The following is an 18824-nucleotide window of genomic DNA, read 5'->3' as shown; positions in this document are numbered from 1 at the left end:
ATCTCCACCATGATGATAAGGAAGTTGGTAGCTTCTCCTGATAGTCAATTTTCCTAACCCTTTGTGTAGATAAGGTGATTATTCAGGCTTCTCTTCTAACGGAGCAATCATTTTGCCCCCACACTTTCTGAGTTGGAAATGATACTCACTTTTCTGCTTTCAACAAAACAGACACAGAAGGGAGAAGAGAAATAGGAGAGTAAAGATGGAAGAAATACGGCTTTTGTTGATGTTCTCTGGATACAGGGTGGCTGGCCAGTCATGGATGGAGTCTTTAGGCTAGCACATTGGTCACAATGGCTGTTGCTCTGAACCCCAACTCATATCCCTTGTAGAGGGACTCATCTGGCTGCTCTGATCAAGTCCATCTCTCAGGCCAAGCAGACCTGGATGGGCCATCTCATCGTGCTGTACAGTGCCGCTGATTTCAGAATCAGAAGGAAAGCTGTGGGGAGAGGGGAAGAGGGTCAGGAAGAAGATAGCAGGGGATAGAAAGGGACACATGAAGAAGGGGAAGACAACAGAATTTAAATATCAGGCTAAGGTACTCCCAGTTGCAGTAATGGTGGTCAACTGTCCCCAGTGGAATATCAAGGTCTGCTGTCACAACAACAATCCTTCTGCCACCGCCATAATGATGCTAAAATCCCCCCCCCCCAGCTTCCTTCCTCAAGCCTCTTTTTTTTAAGGGCCCCAAAGGTTGATGGATGGAATGGTCCATCATTTTGTTATTTTCTCCACAAATTAGACCTAATTTCCCAAGCACCAGTTTTGGTCCATTGGTTTCTAGTCCCCTACTCCTCTTGCCTGAGTATGTGCCTGTGGGGGGCAGGCAAGTTTGTACTCAGGAAGCTAGCCTGAGCTGCTGCCCACCCCTGGCTACACTGCTATTTTTCACACGCTAGCTCAAGCAGAGCTAGTGTGTGCCTGTCTACCTGTGCCTGTCTATCTGGGAAACATTCTCCCAGCTGCAAAGTAAACCTACCCTAAGCGATTCAGTGCCAGAGATAGGGTGGGTGAGGGGAGGGAAATAAGAGGGAAGGGAGAAATCCCACATTTCCTGGTCTCATGTTCCATCCACTAGATCACATCTGACCATGCTTCTGGAACATTAATGTCCTCTACAGAAAAAATGTTCTGATTAATAAGGTTTTATTTAACTTAGTACCTACTGATTAACTCAGATTTATTAAACTGATACATTAATTTTTAACACCAGACATAGAGCCTCTCATTTTATCTTTCCTGCATATACTTTACTCACAGGCAAGATCTAAGGGAGCGAGGGCAGTATGCCCTTCCAGATAACTATTCCTATGAGATCTTGTCTGACTCTTTAAATGAGGGTAATTCACCAGTGGCATCATGGACTTTATTTGATTTATAGTGTAAAAGACTTTTTAAATTAATTTAATCAGCTATGTACTTTCAGGTTAGTCCTCAGGCTGTTCTACTCTACATTGGATTCAAGATCCTGTACCAGACTTCTGCATTTGAAAGTCTCATATTTAAAGACTGAGAGGTTTTGGACTTTGGTAGTTACAATTCTTGCTGACAAGCTTAATACCCGTTGGGAAGATATTGACAAGAGACCAAACTTTCAACTTGAAAATCAAACAACTATCATTGACAACATTTTTTCAAACCTCTGAGAGGTTCTTATTAGGATAGTCTCAATGAATTTCTTCTTTCTCTACTATTTACATTTCAATTATTGTGTATAATGCATGCAGGCAGTTCTGGCATAAGCCCTTGCCTGAATGCCTTGGTCTTTGAACTGACTGAAGTGAAGGTGCTATACAGAAAGCCCATTCAAGTTTCAAGGAAAAGAAATGTCTTTATGTTGCAATATTGGATTTTTAACAGTGAGGGTAATTAACCATTTAGTTTACCAAAGATTGTGATGGATTCTCCATCACTGACATTTTTTTTAAATCAAGATTTAGATATTTTTCTAAAAAATATGCTGTAGTTCAAATGGGAAATAATTAATTGCCCTAGGTTATAAATTAGGTCAGATTACCTGATCACAGTAGTACCATCTGGCCTTATCTATGAATTACTCAACAGAGACTGATCCCACTAACCAATTAAGGTCTGATGTTGGTGAACTGTGAAGGGAAGGATGATGGCCAAGATGTGAGATCTGACCCGTGGGAGAGGACAAAGCAGAGAAAGATCAATCTCCCCTCTTTGTCCTTTTCCCCAGTCCCCTCCCCCACACCAAAAAAAGGACTATATCATCTCCTCCTTTTAAAAAAAAACATGTTTTTTTAATTATCCGATGATAAATTGTTTCCCAAATCAATACATAAAGAAGGCCTATTCCGCAGCCTTTCTAGACTCAGAGCTGTACTTCTGCCTTCTGTCATATGCTTGTGTGTAAGAGCCACCTGATCATATGTGACACTGACTCTTTACTCTCAATTTTAATATAAAATGCATCACTTATTTGAAAGAATACTCAAAGCAGCAACATATTTTTTTAATTTATTAATGTATTTCCTTAAGGGGTGAATGTTCAAACTATTAGCTGGCACTTCTAGCAGACCTTCATTTATCTTTAGGGTTGATCAACCTCCCCTGAGGCTGCTTGTAAAAAGCATCCCACACAACCAACAGCCAAATAAAATGCCATGCTCTTGCATCAATAAGGGTCAAGGTATTTACCTTTGACAACCAGATTTGAATTGGATAAAACTATGGCATTCAAGGATTAAGGGAAAATTGGTGATGCATATTAAAATCCAGCCATTAGAAATTAATAGTAAATCTTCTATTAAATTATATTTAAACAACACCAATTATAGGATTAAAAACAAATGATAGGTATTTATCAGACACTGAACATATATCAAAGTGTTTAACAAAACTGGTAAAAGGGAAATTGTGTTAACTAGTTGAAACACTCTACGACCATAACAATAAATCATTAACAAGATGATATCATAACTGAACCAGGCTCTTATGGCTTTTTCAAATGGCATCAATGAACTAGCAAATTGTTATACTATAGAGAAGAATGTGTTCTAGTACTACAATAAATCATTTTACTGAAAAAAATCACAATTTAAATTAAAATAATTTATAATTAATTTAAAAGGAACTTTGAACATATTTGATTTCAAAGAGAAACTTGTGTGATGGATCCAAGTAATTGTTATCTTATTGGCCATTTACTTCTGTCAAGGCTAATTCCCCACTCTGGCACTTCGAATGCAGAAGGTGGGGGTCCGCAAAGATTCCAAAAATTAATACTGGCCCCTCCAGGCTTACATTAAACTCCCAAGGTTACAGCTTCTCTCTGACCTTGGATTGGTAGATGCTGGCATCACCCAAGTGCAGAACTCCTTTGAGAGCCCAGGAAGGCGCACTTGGGAATTCCTTCCGGCTGGATACCCTCAACCCCTTTCAACCCCCACATCCGGGGAAGAGCTCAGAAAGAAAAAAAAAGAAATCAGCTGTTGACACCAGCTAATTAAACAACATGTGGACAAACCTCTTAAGACACAAAAATCCAATTCTGTTCTTAAAAAAAGGTAAATTTTATTAGAAAGAAAGAAAGAAAGAAAGAAAGAAAGAAAGAAAGAAAGAAAGAAAGAAAGAAAGAAAGAAAGAAAGAAAGAAAGAAAGAAAGAAAGAAAGAAAGAAAGAAAATACATCTGGGAACTCAGGCTATTGCTAGATTTTAAAAGAGCAACTACAAGGATTAAGTACCAAAAATAGTTTTCTTGAGGTCTAGCTTAAAGATTACAAGCAAAACAAAAGCACCTGGGGTTAGCACAGGGGAATCCACAAGCCATAAAGAAATAAAAGGGATAAACCTAATTGCGTCTTCCTAGACATTCCTGATCTACTTACATATCTGGGGTTTTAGATGAGTGGTTTCTAGGTATGATACTGATGACTTTTTCATACCAGGCCCAAGCTTCTTACAGCATAGCTGCTGCCCTGTCCGCCTCTCCCCGGCACAACAACCAGACACACAAAAGGGAAGTCTTTTCTCCATTGTAAAAAGCTCTTGACTTCCCATTGGCTCTTTTGGCCAGGTGTCCACTCACTTCCTTTTACCTATGCATAGCTGTGAGACTTTTTAACCCTTTACAAGTAAAGCAATTAGAGAACAGCTACTAAGAGGGATTTTATACCTACTGGCTGGCTGGGTATCACAGAATCATAGAATCATAGAATATCAGGGTTGGAAGGGACTTCAGGAGGTCATCTAGTCCAACCCCCTGCTCAAAGCAGGACCAATCCCCAACTAAATCATCCCAGCCATAAAAGGGAGCTCCCCCGCTCCCCCTTCATTTATCACAACTTCAAAGAAAATGCTAAAGATGTTAATAAAGAGGATCCTTTGTCTGTTGCAAATATCATATTCAATAACTTTATTTTGGTTCCACAGCTTCGGAATGGTTCGGCTACAAGGTATAATCTAACCATCCTTACTTACATGTTTCAGAGTAACAGCTGTGTTAGTCTGTATTCGCAAAAAGAAAAGGAGTAATTCTGGCACCTTAGAGACTAACCAATTTATTTGAGCATAAGCTTTCATTGCATCCGATGAAGTGAGCTGTAGCTCATGAAAGCTTATGCTCAAATAAATTGGTTAGTCTCTAAGGTGCCACAAGTCCTCCTTTTCTTTTTACTTACATGTGTGATTCTTTTGCTACTGCTCTCTAAAAAATAAAGATTGAATAATTAACCATATCATTGGTAAATACAAAGTATCCAAAATACACAGAAATGAAAATAATCATGAAAACATTATTGCAGTGATGAATGTGTCAAGTCCTGAATATGTACTCTTAATGCTACAAGACACAGAGTAAAAGGAACGGGATTATCTCTGTTACACTGCTTCAGTGTAATGGCACCACTGGCAGATACGAGCCGTCGACAATTAGTTATCATGGATTGCCACTGTGGATGTGGCAATAAAGTCAAAACTTCACCAGGTCTACTGAATCATAGAACATCTTTCCTAAGGAAAAATGTGTGTGTAATTATTTACAACAGCCTCTTACAAATATACTGTTCCTGAGATATGCAGTTTTAGGAGCCCTCTGATTATGTTACAATCGAGTTATCTGAACAGATTAGTTTTTTTTACTATTAGAGATTTTAGGATATCAATGACAGGTTGCAGAACCATGGAAGTAACTCTAGATTAACACAGAAGCCAAATGCAATAACCCTCCTATGGTACAATGCTGCTCTAAAGCATTTTAAAATATTTTTTTGCTGTTGTTTAAAATCATGGGAATGCTGAGCTAGGATTTTCTCGGAAATACCCTTTCTTTACTGTCACTTTTATTAATAATAAATATTAATGAAATACTGTCTTATATTTGCATGTCACTTTTTACTACTTGAGGATTCCCAAAGTACTTCACAAATACACATAAATTGTTTGTGTGGGTGCGTGCACACAATATGTATGCATGTGCACTCATGTGTGCACGCGGAATGTGGAAAACAAATGTTTATAATAAGAATACACACTGAGAAATACTAAGTATATCTTTCCCATACAGTTGCATTTTTTTCCACTCTCTCACAATGGATAACTTCTGGATAGAATATTTTAAACCATCTTTGGATTAGTTCTATCATCTGGAATTGTCTGGCCTTGGGCAGAGTGTTAAAACTGTATTAAAAGTTTCCAAAGAAAATGGGAGTCTACCTTTATTTTCTCTTTAAAAATAGGTAGAATACCCTTTTTTCAGCAAACTTATGTGTGTAAATTCCATATCCAAAGTCTTAATGTCTAGAACTTCAACAACCATCCAGTTCATGGTTCTTCAATGTTTAAGCAATTAGCAGAATCTTTAAATCGATGTGTAGAGATTGATAAGCAAACTGAATCCATTTTGTATGAAGTACAGACTGACACCACTTTTCCTTTGACCTTATCTGATCAAAATATATTACCTTGTTCCACTGTACTCTCACCAAGATCAACCCACTTTAAACGTTTCATTTGCTGAAATCTCCTAGCACATTTATTTTCTTTCAGGGTAGCATTTTTCTCTAATCAATTGATAAACTTTCCATATGTTAATTATTTTGTGCTCCATCAACACCAGTGAAGACAGCAGAATTACATCTAATTTCTGTTACGCCATTGGCAACCAATCCAAGTGAAGTTTATTTTAAACTCTTCTGACTGTCTTTGTGGAAGACCGGACCTTCAGGAAAAGCATGTGCTGGAGGGTTAGAAATAGAAAATTCCCCCCAGTCAATTTGGGGACAATGAATAAGGAGTTGCCTCTTCCCCCTGGAAGGTTTCTATTTTGATCCACTTTTAATGTCTGTTGCTACATCTTAGCACACATCCTCCCCTGATGACAGGGTGGATCTCTGTTTCATTTAACTGAAGTGCAGATCCTTTGCACAGGAATGCGGTGCGGGGGGGCATAGTTTTAGCCACCATGACAACCACTTTAAAAGAGGAGTAAGAGGCATGGTGTAGCACAGGGGTGGGGAAATGTTTTGGGCTGAGGGCTGGGAGTTGGGGTGCGGGAGGGGTGCAGAGTGAAGGAAGGGCTCAGGGCAGAGGGTTGGGATGCAGGAGAGGTGAGGGGTGTGGCAGGGGGCTCAGGGCAGGGAGTTGGGGGGCAGGAGGGCACAGGGTTCTGTGCACTGCCCTTGCCACGCCTCCAAGTACCTCCCCCGAAACTCCCATTGGCCATGGTTCCCCGTTCCTGGCCAATGGGAGCTGCGGGGGGCAGTGCCTGGAGGCAAGGGCAATGCATGGAGCCCTCTGTGCCCCCCTCCCTCCCCGGTCCCAGGGACGTGGTGCCGGCCGCTTCTGAGAGTGGCGTGGGGCCTGTGGCACCACGGGGGGCAATCCTGCGGGCCAGATCCAAAGCCCTGATGGGCCAGATCCAGCCTGCAGGCCATAGTTTGCCCACCCCTGGTGTAGCAGATAGAACTCTTGAACTCATTTCTATTCCGTGCTTATCCCCACCAACTCTGCATAAAGTCATGGCACCTTTCTGTATGTTTATTACTTGTCAGAATTTTTGTCTGTCTCTTGTATTTCTATTGTAAGCTCTTTGGGACAGATACTGCCTGTTATGCATATGCACATGTACAATACTTCGTATAATGGAGTCCCAGTCTGGGTTGGAGCTTCTAGGCGCTAATGTAAAACTACTATTACTGTTATGAACAACAGACAGCATGGGATTTATTTTATCTCTGATTTGAACAAAGAGACATACTCTCCCTGCAGTTGCTAAAAGTTCATTTGGCAGTGTTGAGAGCTGTACTGGAGACAATGCTGGATTAAGGATGGATTTAAGGGGTGCAGCCCTGGACCTCTGCTTTCCTGGAGAGTTTACAATCCTTGAAATGTATACTACAATAGAAGTTCAGATTTACAAACACCTCGGGAATGGAGGTTGTTCGTAACTCTGAAATGTTTGTAACTCTAAACAAAACATTATGGTTGTTCTTTCAGAAGTTTACAACTGAACATTGACTTAATATAATTTTGAAACTTTACTATGAAGAAGAAAAATGCGCTTTTCCTTTATTATTTTTAGTAGTTTATGTTTAACACAGTACTGTACTGCATTCACCTTTGGGGGGGTGGAGGTCTCTCTCCTGCTTGATTGTGTACTTCCAATTCCAAATGAGGTGTGTGGTTGACTGACCAGTTCGTAACCCTGGTGTTCATAACTCTGAGGTTCTACTGCATATACAAGGGAGATTTTTATCATATTTGTGACAGCACTAAAAAGGAAAAAAAAATCATATCTGCCCCCTGCTGTCATTGATTTTTATATTAGTTTCTTAAGCTTTCATAGTTTAAAGATTTCCTTTTGTTTTGTTTTTTGTTTTTGGACTTTCAGTTACTTGTGAGGATTTGCAATTGGCACTAATTGCCAGTTGCCAGCTGTTTATGACAGCACTGTACAGTACATATTTAGTGTTTTAACCTTGTTTCAATGAGCTTTTCAGCTGATAATTTCCAAGTGGAGCACAAAAAAGAAGATTTGAGATGAAATTGTAAGCAAGTTACCCAGAATTACTATTTCTCTGCTAGTTTTGCTTCAGAATAATCTTCCAAAGATGCTGGACCATCTCGCTCAGAAAATTATAATCAAAGTGAAGATATTAATATGAACTCATTCCTTTAGGAGAGGGCTGAAGTAAAGGCAAGTGTTTCTGAAAACGAGCACAAAAATGATGGTGAAAGTTCCAATCCACTTTTCCTACCACTTATGTGTACAGAAGGCAGAGAGAATAGTAGTGATAAAGAGGATAATGCTGCTGTTAGGGTAGAACAAGATCTAGTTTTCTTGGCCTTTCTTTGATAACGGAGGAATTTGCACCTAGCATATCAATAAATGTCCACTCTGTTTTCAGAATTGCAATGCCAGATATAAAGATCTGAATGGCACTACAAATGTCAGAAATGGTATCTCTCATCTCCTCTTTTTTGAACAAAAACTACCAAGTGGAGTGCATTATCAGAGGCATTTGTGGATGTATTTTAAATTCACAGGAGCTGTATTCTGTTTCATGGACAAACTCTTTTCATCTCCTAATAATCTGAACACCTTTGTAACCTGAGGCTTTTCCAACTGCAAAAAAGAAAACAGAGAAGACTTGATATCTTGACAACAGCGTGGAATATTGCAATGGCATGGTTGTTGCCTTGCCAACCTGCTAGCTATGCAATCACATTCACAGGGAGATGGTACAGCTGCTTCTAACAGAAACTGCTTACTGGAAGGAACTTTTTAAGATGTATTGTGACAGTTGTTTAATTTTATGACTGAATATGGTATAGCATTTAGAGGAAAGGAGGAAGTTATAGACTTTCCTCACAACAGAAATCATCTGGGTATTCTTGAAGTCATGGACAAATTTGTCCCATTTCTAATTAAGCATATTAAACACTATGGAAACAAAGGGAAAGGTTACCCCTCCTACTTGTCAAAAACAATCTATGAAGAGTTTGTTGAGCTAATGGATTGTAAGGCTTTGGAATTTACTATAACAGAAGTCAAACATAAGAATGGCCATACTGGATCAGACCAAAGATCCATCTAGGCCAGTATCCTGTCTTCCAACAGTGACCAAAGTCAGGTGCTTCAGAAGGAATGAAGAGAACAGGTAATAATCAAGTGATCCATTCCCTGTTGCCCATTCCTGTTGGCAAACAGAGGCTAGGGATATTGTCCCTGCCCATCCTGGCTAGTAGCCATTGATAGACCTGTCCTCCATGCATTTATCTAGTTCTTTTTTAACCCTGGTATAGTATTAGCCTTCACAACATCCTCTGGCAGGTAAAATACTACTCTTTAATAGTAGATTCAAATCCTGACATCACTCATGTTGATCCTGTACCTGTCATCTTACAATACTGCTCACATGGAGCCATTTCTGCGTGTGTCATTGGGTTTATACCTACTGAAAGCCACATGGGCAAGTTGCCCTTCGAGACTGTGAAGTCTTTATTGGACAGAAATGATATTGCTATTGTAAAGTACAGAGATCTGTGATACGATAATGCAAGTAACATGTCTGGAAAGTATGAAGGTCTTCAAGCTCAGATCAAAAGATTACACTATCAGCTGTGCACATGCCATGCACCACTCATTCTTTTAACTTAGTTGAAACTTGCAGCATTGATTCCAGCAGGGAAGCCATACACTTTTTCAGTTGTGTTCAGAAACTGTTTCTCCACTCTCCCCAGCATCACCCAGGCAATGGCCACTTCTGCAGCAATCTTACCAAGAGTGAACAAGGAATTTTCCTTGTCCTAAAAACCCTATCACATAAGAAATGGTCTTGTCATGCTGACTCTTGGAAAACAATGGTAGTGAATTATGAGGTTATTGAACATTGCTTGATAGAAACCATGGACCAGGCCAATAAAAATAGTGAAACTAAAAGAGAAGCACAATCTTTGTACACTCTGTGTGCCACTGGAAACTGCATTTATGAATATCTTATGGGATGAGATAGTAGAAAGGTTTGAAAAAAACTAGTGTAAAGCTTCAAAAGACAGGTCTGTATCTTGTCATTGCTGTTAAGTTGCTGACTTCCTTGCAAAAGTTTGTCACAAACTTATGGTCTCAGTTTGATGATTATGAGGGCCAAACCAAAAAAATTTGAAGTGATGTAGATGACTCCTACCATGATGAATACAAGCATACTGAAAGCAAAAAAAAAAATCCAGATGGCAAAAGTGACACTGTACTTTGAGGAAGAGGAATGTCTGAGATTGTGTTTTTAATGTTACCCTCAACAAGCGAAGTTCAAGAACTAAAAAAGTGAATGTTATGCTGAACTATGCAAAAGGTTGGGCTTCCTTACCTCTCTTGATCAAGTACAAAGTGATGAATGGATGAAAGCATGCACTCAGGTGTTGCCCAATGCTTACCCAAATGATCTAGAGCCTGATTTTTTCACCAAAATGTATCAATTTTCAGCATTCATAAGATACTGTGATATACAGGATAAGAGTGCTACAACAATCATCACATTTTTGCAAGAGAAATATCTGAGTACTATCTTCCCAAATGCTTTCATTTCACTGAGACTGTTTGACTGTACCCATTAGCAACTGTAAAGTGGAGTGATCATTCTGTATTCTTGCCTTAATAAAATCATCTTTGGTCAATTATGGTAGAAACAAAGCTTAATGCTCTTGCTATCACGTCAATCAAATGGGATTTACTTTGCACACTGTTGTTTTAGGATAAAATTGAATTTTCCATACTTAAAGCTCATAAGATGCAAGTTGAAAGCTGGAGCATTTTGTTTGACTCGTAACATTTTTGTTTTATGTTTGCCCAGGCAGTTTGTAGCCTGTGCATTGTCTTCAATTTTCTTTTTGTATTTATTCAGTAGTACACAACGTGTTGGGTGCTTATGTTTTGCCTTCACTAAGACCATGCTCATGAAAAGAGGGCCTCTGAAAACTATTACCCCTAGGCCTCCAATTTCATTAATCTGACCCTGTCTGAAGCGTCTCAACGTTTGTAAAACTTGATTTTTCCATTGCACATTTTTCTTCTTTGTTGTTGTTGTTGTTGTTTTGTTTTTTAAGTAGGTATAGAATGATACAGGATGACAATGTTCAGGGTTTGATTTCAATTATTATTATTTATTAGTTCTAAACCACTCTTCTGGTGGTTGCTTCATCCCCCAAGGGAGTGTAACAGTAAGCACAATAAGAAAAGGAGGACTTGTGGCACCTTAGAGACTAACCAATTTATTTGAGCATGAGCTTTCGTGAGCTACAGCTCACTTCATCGGATACATGCCGTGGAAACAATGAGCTGTAGCTCACGAAAGCTCATGCTCAAATAAATTGGTTAGTCTCTAAGGTGCCACAAGTCCTCCTTTTCTTTTTGCGGATACACGGCTGTTACTCTGAAGTAAGCACAATATCTCTGCATAACATCCCCCCAGCTTTGCTCTTTCCCCAGTACAGAACACCAGGCACAATTAAGCACTACATGTGCTACTACAAATTACACATTTTTGGTGTTCCTGGCCTGTATTATTTTACTTTTCACTTCATGGGTTTCTTGAATATCCTACTTGTATATACAATATTTGCAGATCTTGTGGCTGCAAATTATATTTGTTATAACTCCAACCAGATAACTTTATTTAAAAACTTTTCCCCCTCTGTTTAATTTTCCATAGAAGCTGAAAAAAAGCAGGTGATTCTATACACTAATCAGTTGCAAATATGGAATCTACATTCAAATTCAGCAGTTAAATGAAGATTTTACATCATGTTCCTTGTAAATATAAGCAGTCAATAGAGCACACATGACTGGTTAGTCTAAAAGTGTAATCATCTACTTGTCTATGAGAATTTGATAATTTTTAATGATTTTATAATAATCATTTTTCAAGAAAAAGAACTTTCAGCGAACACTAACATCTCATTGAAGACAAAGCTCATGCAAATCATGATAAAGAATACAGCGCTTTAACAACCTTCTTATTGAATACATATTGTCACTGGGACACATATATTAGCATTGCTTATAGCAATGAATTGGGGGCGGGGGTAGTTGCATGTTTAATTTCATTTCCAGCTCTTACATCCAGATCTAGGTGATTCATCTTTTCTTAAAGAAGGGAAAAAATCCATGTATTGAATATTCATAGAAACTCCTGATAGCATGTAAAAATTAGCAACCCATCACAAATACCAGAGACAATATAACCTACAGTGGTCAATAGACATCTGCAGAAGGGATTAATACCTCCAATAATGTAATATTCTTGCACTTCAGAAGCTGAGTTGACTTAAGCTTCCATTTAAAAAAAATGATCAAAAATGCCTGTATTTTCTGGTTGGTGTAATTTTTTTCATGTCCACAATTCTGCTGAGCATTGATCTAATTCCATTTTGGGGTGAATACGTGGCATCAATTAATGTAAGATATATACAGTTAATAGAAAGAATAAATAAAGCATTACATTATATGACTGTTGCATTTTTTTCCTGTGTGCATTCTCTTTAACTCTATAGGAACCGTTCTGATGATAGTCTACAGTTTTAAATGGGCTTATTTTAGACTCCTTTCAATAATTTATTCTTGTTAACACTTAGTTTGATATATATTCTGAAGTGTTGTTTTCACAGAATCATAGAACCATAGAAATCAGATATAGAAAACACCTCTAAGGTCACTGTCCCCAGGTCAAGAAAGCACCTAAGCACATGCTTAGATCCTATTGACTTTATTAAAACTAAGTGGAGCTGAATAGGGATGACTTTCTGAACTGAACCCATAGTCCTTCTGCCTGTCTTTATAGAATTGTTCCCTGAAAAGCATTTGCAGAGTTTGGTGATAATCTAGTTGTTCATATAATTTTAATCCTGTTCTACTTCCATTAGTTATGATTTCTTTTCCTTTTGAAAATATATATATATACTCTCTTCTACCTCACAGAAACAAATTAAACTGCATTGCTAATACACATGCTTTTATGTTACTCAACTTCACAAATATTTAAAAATAAATGATTTTCATTTTGGTCAAATATTGTTTTACTCTGATCAAGTGAGGATGCTCTGCATTTGATTAATGTTCTTTGGAACCAAATTTTGGCATGTGATGTTGAGATGGGAAGCTTATTATGAAGTAGAAAAGACTTCAATTTACAGAGAATTCACCATTTACACTAGTTTAAACCTGCAAGTGACCCATGACCGATGCTGCAGAGGAAGGTGAAACCCAACCATGATCTCTGCCAATATGACTTGGGTTGCCAGGCATCCAGTTTTTGACCAGAATGCCCAGTCAAAAAGGGACCCTGGCGAGTCCAGTCGGCACCTCTGACCGGGCCGTTAAGTCTAGTCAAGTGGTGCAGCAGAGGCCCGGGACTAACGCAGGCTCCTTGCCTGCTCTGGTTCCATGCAGCTACCGGAAGTGGCCGCCTGTCCCTGTGGCTCCTAAGCACACGGGTGACCAGGGAGGCTCCTCACGCTACCCCCCACCCTGAGTACCGGCTCCACAGCTCCCATTGGCCGGGAACCACGACCAATGGGAACTGTGGGGACTGCGCCTGCAGGCGCGAGGGCAGCACAAACACCCTCCCTGGCTGCCCGTGTGCCTAGGAGCCACAGGTACCTGAGGACTACTTCCTGGGAGCTTCGATAAGTGACGCTGATAACCCTCACCCCCCTCCTGCACCCCAACCCCTTACCCCAAGCCGGAGTCACCTCCTGCACCTAAATTCCTTCCTGACCCCAAATATGGCAATCAGTTAAACTCTGAGCATGTGGGCAAGACCTGCCAGATACCTGGGAAAGAATTCAGAGCCCTCATAAGCACTATGAGGAAGGACAATGTTTACTGAACTGTTTGTTTTTTAAACTTTGAAGTTGTTCTGATTTGGTTCAGTTCAAGACACAAAGCCTTACATCAGTGCTTGACTTATCCAAAACATTAAATCCATTTAGAAATGAGCTCTTGCATCTTACATGGACATTATGTATTGAGTATGATGGGGTGAAAATAGCATTTCACACTCATTTGCACAATGTGCAAGACAGCAAAGAATCAGCTCCCATGCGTCTAAGGATAAAAATGAAAACATCCATTATTTCTCAATCCTCTCAAAAGCACAATTTTGTAAAAATCTTGCTTTAATACTTAAATTAAATCTACCACACAATTGTGAGATTTTTTTAAAAAAGGAGTATGATATTGATGTTTTCTAAATTCATAATTATATTTCCAAAAACAAGTAAATCATTCAAAGTCTCATTAGTACATTTTGAACTGATTGTATGGGAATCTCCCATACCCCAGATGAGAATTGCATAGATAATCCCAGGACATCATGCTGCAAATATATCCCATTTTTGTGCTGTATATTTTACACAGCATTCTGCCATAATGAATCAGATTCATCCATAAGACATTATTGGACTGTTAGAACATGGGTAGATCTAGTTGGAAATGGAATTTCCATTCTGTGGGAAACTTTTGTTCTGAATTGGAGCAAAAAGTTAAAATGTCTTTAAAAAAAATTTAAAAAATCAAAATATTTTGTTTTGTTAATGTCAAATTGATTTGCTTCCATGTTGAACATTACAATATAACATACAAATAGATTGAATATTATTTTAACATGATAATATACAAGTTAGGGCTGTCAAGTGATTAAAAAATTAATCGTGATTAATCACACTGTTAAGCAATAATAGAATACAATTTATTTAAATATTTTGGATGTTTTCTACATTTTCAAATATATTTATTTCAATTACAACACATAATACAGAGTGGACAGTGATCACTTTATATTTATTTTTGATTACAAGTATTTGCACTGTAAAAAAAAAACAAAAAGGAATACTATTTTTCAAGTCACCTCATACAAGTACTGTAGTGCAATCTCTTTGTTGTGAAAGTGCAACTTACAAATGTAGATTTTTTTGTTACATAATTGCACTCAAAAACAAAACAATGTGACATTTTAGAGCCTGCCAGTCTACTCAGTCCTACTTCTTCTTCAGCCAATCACTCAGACAAACAAGTTTGTTTACATTTGCAGGAGATAATGCTGTCTGCTTCTTGTCACCTGAAAGTGAGAACAAGAGTTTTCATGGCACTGTTGTAGCTGGCATCACGAGATATTTACGTGCCAGATGCTCTAAAGATTCATATGTCCCTTCATGCTTTAACCACCATTCCAGGAGACATGCGTCAATGCTGATGACTGGTTCTGCTCGATAACAATCCAAAGCAGTGTGGACCTACGTGTGTTCATTTTTATCATCTGAGTCAGATGCCACCGACAGAAGATTGACTTTCTTTCTGGTGGTTCGGGTTCTGAAGTTTCCATATCAGAGTGTTGCTCTTTTAAGACTTTGGAAAGCATGCTACACACCTCATCTTTCTCAGATTTTGGAAGGCACTTCAGATTCTTAAACCTTGGGTCAACTGCTGTACCTATCTTTAGAAATCTCACATTGGTACCTTCTTTGTGTTTTCTGAAATCTGCAGTGAAAGTGTTCTTAAAATGAACAACATGTGCTGGGTCATCATCCAAGACTGCTATAATATGAAATATATGGCAGAATGTAGGTAAAAAAGCAGGGGACATACAATTCTCCCTCAAAGAGTTGAGTCACAAATTTCATTCATGAATTATTTTTTAAATGAGCGTCATCAGCATGGAAGCATGTCCTCTGGAATGGTGGATGAAGCATGAAGGGGCATACGAATGTTTAGCATATCTGGCACATAAATTCCTTAAAATGCCAGCTACAAAAGTGCCATGCAAATGCGTTTTCTCACTTTCTGGTGACATTGTAAATAAGAAAAGAGCAGCATTATGTCCTGTAAATGTAAACAAACATGTTTGTCTTATTTCAGATAGCAGCCATGTTAGTCTGTATCCGCAATAAGAGAAGGAGTACTTGTGGAACCTTAGAGACTAACAAATTTATTTGCGCATAAGCTGTCGTAAGCTACAGCTTACTTCATCGGATACATGCAGTAGAAAATACAGAAGGGAGATTTTATATACAGGTGTATACAGGTGTAATCTCCCCACTGTATTTTCCACTGCATGAATCCGATGAAGTGAGCTGTAGCTCATGAAAGCTTATGCTCAAATAAATGTGTTAGTCTCTAAGGTGCCACAAGTACTCCTTATGTTTGTCTTAGCGATTGGCTGAACAAGAAGTAGGACTGAGTGCACTGGTGAGGCCACATCTGGAATATTGCATCCAGTTTTGGGCATCCCACTACAGAAAGGATGTGGACAAATTGGAGGGGGGATTTGATAGCAGCTTTCAACTACCTGAAGAGGGGTTCAAAAGAGGATGGAGCTCGGCTGTTCTCAGTGGTGGCAGATGACTGAACAAGAAGCAATGGTCTCAAGTTGCAGTGAGGGAGGTCTAGGTTGAATATTAGGAAACACTATTTCACTAGGAGGGTGGTGAAGCACTGGGTTGGTTGGAAGGAGGTGGAATCATCCTGGCTGGGATGATTTATTGGGGGTTGGTCCTGCTTTGAGCAGGGGTTTGGACTAGATGACTTCCTGAGGTCTCTTCCAACTCTAATTTTAGATGATTCTATTACTTGTATGCTCTGAAGTTTTACATAGTTTTGGTTTTGAGTGTACTTATGTAACAAAAAAAAATCTACATTTGAAAATTGAACTTTCATGACAAAGAGATTGCACTACAGTACTTGTATAAGGTGAATTGAAAAATACTATTTCTTTTGTTTATCATTTTTAAAGTGCAAACATTTGTAATAAAAATATTATACACTTTGATTTCAAATTACAACACAGAATACAATATATATGAAACTGTAGAAAAATATCCAAAATATTTAATACATTTAAATTGGTATTCTATTGTTTAACAGTGTGAGTAAAACCACGATTAATCACAATTAATTTTTTGAGTTAATAGCGTGAGTTAATTGTGATTAATCAACAGCCCTAATAAAATTCAATACAAAATTAATTGAAATACTAAAGTTGAAACAAAATGTATCTTATCAAAACAAATGACCCAACATTACTGAAATTAGAAAGTTGAAACAATTATTTTTGACTTTTCCCCTTGAAATTGTTGTCAAAATTTACATGTTCTTGTAAAACACTGATTTTGATGAAACTGCATAATCCAATGAAAAATTGTTATGTTCAAAATTAACCATCTCTAAATGTGTCATAAAGTGATCCTCATTTGCCATGGTAGGCTCATGTTTATTCACTTGTTGTGGGAGTGGTCCTAATGTACCTATAGAACAAGCAATAACAAATAATAAAGAGACAACCATCTGCCATTTTGACATGATACAGTACTGTAAGATTGAGAAAATATTCAACCTCTGTTTAAATTTATAGGAGAACAAAGAGCTTCAAAGCAATTGTATTGTGAGTTCTGTATTTTTACATAATTATTTTAGCAGAAGATTAACCAATAATAAGTTGTTTTTGTTTTTAATGTTTTGGTTATTTTATTACTTTAAAATGTTTTTTGTTTTGTTTTTCTGTGTTTTCAAATGGGAGCTGAAATCTGTCCTACACTAAATCATTTTCTTGAGTTTCTGTTCGGAAGCATCAATACAAAAACCTCACCATTCAGGTCACTTCCTCTGCTCGACAGGTATGGAGACACTGGCAGAGTGGTAATATTTCCCCAAAACTGCTTTAAACACTTAGAGCTTGTCTACACATGAAAATTAATCCAGAATACGGTAGGATGGGAATTTAGAATGGATTAACTATTCCTGATGAACTCCATCTGTGGATGCTCTTATTGAGTTGAGATTCAGTTCCAACTACTGTCAGTGGAGTTTTGACACTGGGAGTAGGAAGGGGGGCAATGACACTGCATTGAGTATGAGGAGAGACGGTTAATCAAGAAAGCAGAAGAGAGCCAGAGTGCTTGATGCAAAGGAAATTTAGTGGACTTTGGATCAGGCCTAACGGGAGTGAGAATGTGGGAGGGAAGACAACTACATACATAAGAATCCGCATCGTTAATTAAAAAAAAAAAAAAGACCTCACAGGAAAATAGTATAGGCCTCAGAACTAATTCCCTTAATGGTTTCAAGCAACAATCAAGGGGATTTCCTCACCCCTGGCCCCCGGTGATAGTTTATTGCTATTGCACTCAGCACCAGTCAGTGTTTTTATTATGTTACATTCATATTCTATTTGGATTGTGTACTTAAGTAGGCCTTTGCACACTGCAATTTTCCTTTAAAAAGAATAAAAAACACAGAAGAACAAACATTTATTTTAGTTCATATAAGGTACATAGCTTTCTGGTGTACATTGACCAACTGTGTAAGCACAGCTTGTTAATGTGACAATATGGAGCAGATGATGAGAAAAAATAAGGGACAGATGAGGATAGTTGATACTTTTTTCTACTTTTCTAATACATTTTAAAATGCAAATATGAATAGAAATGTCTGTGACTATAGCCCTCTCCTCAGTATCAGTCATATGTCACTTGTCTTGTTAGGTCACATCTTACAGATACACAATGCATGTGATTAACTGCATGTCCAGGGTCCCAGTGAACTTAGGAGGAGTGTGCATCTGTATGTAAAATTACGTATGAATGTAAGTATTTCCAGGATCAGTGACTTTGGCCCAGATCTTACAATCAGATCTATGCTGGTACACATCTGTGCTAATGTGATTGACCAGTGACTTAGAATGCAAATGTCAGAAACGAAGGCAAGGACAGTCATGCCTAGTGGTCATAGCCAGAATCAAGAGTCAAGAGCTGGGCTGGAAAAAGGCAAGAGTAGGGCTGAGAGCTAGGCTGGAGCAAGAGCAGG

The sequence above is a fragment of the Lepidochelys kempii genome, chromosome 2 (genome assembly GCF_965140265.1).
Source record: "Lepidochelys kempii isolate rLepKem1 chromosome 2, rLepKem1.hap2, whole genome shotgun sequence".
NCBI lineage: Eukaryota > Metazoa > Chordata > Testudines > Cheloniidae > Lepidochelys > Lepidochelys kempii.
Note: the sequence above shows the minus strand (reverse complement) of the source record.